A 4557-nucleotide genomic window follows, 5' to 3' on the forward strand; every position below is an offset into this window, starting at 1 on the left:
CGCTGCTGCTGGTACCGACACTGCTCGACGCTCCGTCCGCTCCCTCAGGCCGCCCGCGAGCCGCAGAATCACCACCCCAACCGCTCCTCGGATTTGAATTTCAGCGCCCGCCTCAGATGCGCATGCGCGGGGCGGTGCGAGGGGGGCGCGCACGCGCGCGCGACAGGGCGTGGCGAGCCGCTGCGCGCGCTCGGCCGCCCGCCCACGCGTGCCCCGCCCCGTTCCGCCCCGCCCCGCCCCTGCCGTGTTCGAGGCAGGCGCGACGGGCAGAGGGAGGGGCGCCGCAGCGGGCATTGATTAACATGAGTACTATCCAATCCGACAGCAGTCTGCCCCGTCAGGGAGAGAGTGGGGAGGGGGCGGGTGCGACGCAGCGGGGATTGACAGGAGCACTATCCAATCCGACAGCAGGCTGCCTGCCCTCTCAGGGACAGGACTGGGAGGCGGCGGGTGCGCCGCAGCAGGGATTGACAGAAGCACTATCCAATCCGACAGCAGGCTGTTGGCACTCTAGGGGACAGGCCTGGGAGGGGGTGGGTCCGCGCCGAGCGGGTCGGGGCCGCAGGGTTGTGAGGGCCATCTGGGCTGCATTCGGGGCTGGCTCTTCCTTTCCCGGTTCTGGGAGCCCGCCTGGCTTCCCGTGCTGCATGCCCGGGATCTGGATCTGACCCGTGCCTTTCGTGCCGCTCAGGGTGTCCGTGTGCTGTGTGCAGGGAGCGCACCCAGCCATGGCGGCCCTGTCACCTTCCTTCCTCTACCTCCTCATCAGTCCAGCCGGCTGCAAACTGTGTTTGTTCTTTGTTGTTTTTCGTTTGTGGTTTTGTTTGTTTGTTTGTTTGTTTTTTTAAGCTGTGGCTTTTTAGCTCCGTTACTGGCAAGCAGAACAGTGCTGCCAGGTTGACTCCATATCCTGCCTCAGATGCTCAGTAGGAGTGTCCCCGGAGCACTTTTAATTTGAGGCTTCATTTTTCAGCTGGCATTGACAGGAAAACATTATTTTAGTGTTACTCTGTGAATGGAGAGGATGCATATCCCAGTGCAGCTGTGAGAATTGCAGCTCCTCCTCATGACTTCTACATTACTCCTTGTGTTACAGCCTTTGGCGTTATCAGACCTTACCCACCAGTTCCTCCCCCTGTCCGCTTCTCCATTTCACTGGTAGACCTGTATTAATCATAGAATCACCTTCAAGATCATAGAGTCCAACCATAACCTAACTCTGGCACTAAACCATGTTCCTAAGAACCTAATCTAAACGCCTTTGAAACACCTCCAGGGATGGTGACTGCACCACTTCCCTGGGCAGCCTCTTCCAATGCCTGACAACCCTTTCCATGAAGAATGTTTTCCTCATATCCAATCTAAACTCTCCTGGCACAACTTGAGAGCATTTCCTCTTGTCCTATCACTTGCTGCTTGTGAGAAGAGACCAACACCTTCCATGCTGCAACCTCCTTTCAGGTAGTTGTGGACAGCAATAAGGTCTCCCTTCAGCCTCCTTTTCTCCAGGCTAAACAGCCCCAGTTCCCTCAGCTGTTCCTCATCTTGTGCTCTAGGCCCCTCACCAGCTTAATTGCTCTTCTCTGAACTCTCTCCATCACCTCAATGTCTGTTGTGAGGGGCCCAAAACTGAACACAGTATTCATGGTGGGGCAAGTGTGAGGGATGCTGAATTGACAGAGAACTATTGGGTGCTCAGGTCCCGTCCTTGCTCTCTGGGGACCATCTCAAAATCCCCATAAATGTGCTGAACACAACTTCAAATATAGCTTGTTTTGTTGTCTCTGCTGTTTCCCCCAGGAGGCTACTATAGATAGGCCTGACTGCCCAAATGACTAAACATTGTCCAATTTTCAGTCTATCCATACCTATTGGCAACCCTACACACCTCTTTTCTGGTATGCAAATAGTGTTCATTACATTGCACCCTAGTGCTGTGCTTCTTGCCTCTTGGATTATTTATAGGCAGCAGTCAATTATTCTTCCAACCTTTGCCTTGCTAAACAAACCACACTCTTCTAATTGTCCCTCATTAGAAAAATATCTCCAATGCCTTATTTACAAACAGCATGGCATCAGCATGCAGCAGAATCTATAAATACAATACCAAATAATCTGTTCCTGAAGAAATTTTCAAGATTGGACACCCTGGTCAACAAATGTCCCTGCACTATTCTCAGATAAATGTGGATAGGAACAGCCCAAGTTCCAGCATGGAAACTTGCTCACATAGCAGGTTGAAAATTAGGACTTAGCAGATGGGACTCATCACTCATTGATAATCTCTGAATGAGCCTGTGCAGTGATAAGAAGGGACAGGCTTTATTTCCTTCAAGAGAAACTAGGTATAGCTATCACTGGGAAATAACAGAAACATTCCTTTAATGGAACAGTAGACAATCAATGCAGGCAAACAGCAGAAGACAATATAGCCAATATGGAGCTCAAAGTCATTGGCAGAAAATAAAGAGAGAGTTACCTTCAAGTCTTTTTTTTCTCCTGCCATTCCAAAGGAAGGAAATTCATATATTATTTGAGCCCTTCAAATACGGCAGAATTATTGCAATTTAAACATTCTTTCTGCTTCACATGTGGATCTATCAGATTTATACAGTGCAGCTCCAGCTATTTTTGGTGCATTTCCAAATGTGGCTCCATCCATTGGTGTCATCTTTCAAATGATACAACACAGTGCATGATGCTCAGCCTGGGGACCAACTCAAATGGTGTTAGCTGCACTGTTTGTGTACATAATAATCTTGTCTGCTATTTAATATTAAAAAAGAGGGAAATAATCAGGCTTTATTCTGTAAAATAAATTTATTGTAAAAAATATTTCTCTGAAGTATATTCTGAAAAACGAAATTCAGGTTATTAAGTGTGTAACTGCTTTAGACATCAATGTAACATGCATGTGACAATTGTCCTTTCCTTTTGGTCTCTGCAGAGCCAATAATTTCTTAATCATTTTGATCCAGAGTAAATGGGGCCCTGCTAGAAATAAATAGAATACTTAGTTTCTCATCTTCTCAAAATGTTACATCTGTCTTCCAGAAGAGCAATGGATACTAAATGGATAGCAAAATCTTATCCCTTTATCACTCCAAAGAGCCAAAGAACGTCAGTCTTTTATAAGGATGGTGCTATAAAATGGCTACGAGATCTGTTGTCAGTGTAATGGTGGGGGTCACAGCCCATAGCAATGGAATTCCCAGTCAGGGTTATTTTTTTCTTAATAAATTAATAAAAGTATTTGAAACTCATAATAAAAATCAACTGATGTTTCACAATCCAAAGGCACAAAGAAAAAGAGAGGGAAAGAAAGGAATGCCATGTTGAAACTAGCAGAACAATGAGCTGGCTCTGCCTGCTGAACAGCGTTATTTTTTATGCTAGCCTCTTGCATTCAAAAATTATGAATCACACCCTTCACTGTCTCCTCACTCCACGTGATACGGTTTAAGATTTCTTCTTGCCAGGGCCAAGCTAATGAAAAGTAATTCCTTCTGTAACAATAAATAACACAATACAAAGCACTCGGGGAACGGGTTTTGCTAGCTTACAGTTTTCGTGGGAATTGAGAGCATGGGCAGGGAAGCCAGTCATTTTTCTTCTAACATGTCAAGAAAAACATTTTTACTTTCCCAAGTTTTCCTTCAAAATTTTTTAAAGCACATTGAGTGTTTTCAGGGCTGTATTTTTATTTTCAGAAGGTTATAGAAGTTTGCATTAGCACTTTAATGAGAATGGAGCACTTTTTAAATAATAAGGAGAGTGCTAGCCAAAGTTTTTGTAGCTCTGGCTTCTTTATAATACTGATATGATCCTAAATGTAAAATGTTGAAGATGAAAATGCTGATCCCAGTGTAGTCCACTGTATAGCTCCATTCGGTAATCCTCTGGGAATATTTCCTAAAACTTCACTTCTGCTGAGAAATTGAGTTCACAATTCTGATTCCAAATGAAAGATGAGGAAGCTACTTCCTTGATTCACAGAAAAATCTCAGTAATCCTGTCATTTAGAGAAAAATACTACTTTCCAATTTGTATTTTCCTTTTATTCACAGTTAAATAATTCAAAGTGAAAGCTGATGCTTACCTATCTTTCCCTTGCTGGCAAATTCAATCTATTGCATGGTAATACAGTGCATTATAATGCAGGGTGTTTGAAAAAGATGGACACAATTTCAAATTGAAGGAAATTGCAAATTGGGTCCATCTTTTTGAAACACCCTGTACAGTGCCTTGTAGTATTACTTGTAGTTTAGATTTACCTTCAAATGGCATTTTTACCAGAAAATTCACTCTTCCACTGATCAGTTGGAGAGCTGTCACGATTCTGATACTCATTTCACTCTGGTAGTATGACTGCATAGGATGCCATGCAAATGTATAGTGCAGTACAAAGCGCTGTGCATCCTTATTTCTGGGCTATAGTCCCATTAGAACTAATTCTTCCCAGGGACTTCAAAGAGTTTAACCCTGGGGAAGAGGCACGGAGACAGCCCTTGCAGAGCTTCTGGAGGACTGTCCCACCAGCACGGACATCCCTTTCCC

This window comes from Nesoenas mayeri (assembly GCF_963082525.1).
Source record: "Nesoenas mayeri genome assembly, chromosome: 2".
Classification (NCBI taxonomy): domain Eukaryota; kingdom Metazoa; phylum Chordata; class Aves; order Columbiformes; family Columbidae; genus Nesoenas; species Nesoenas mayeri.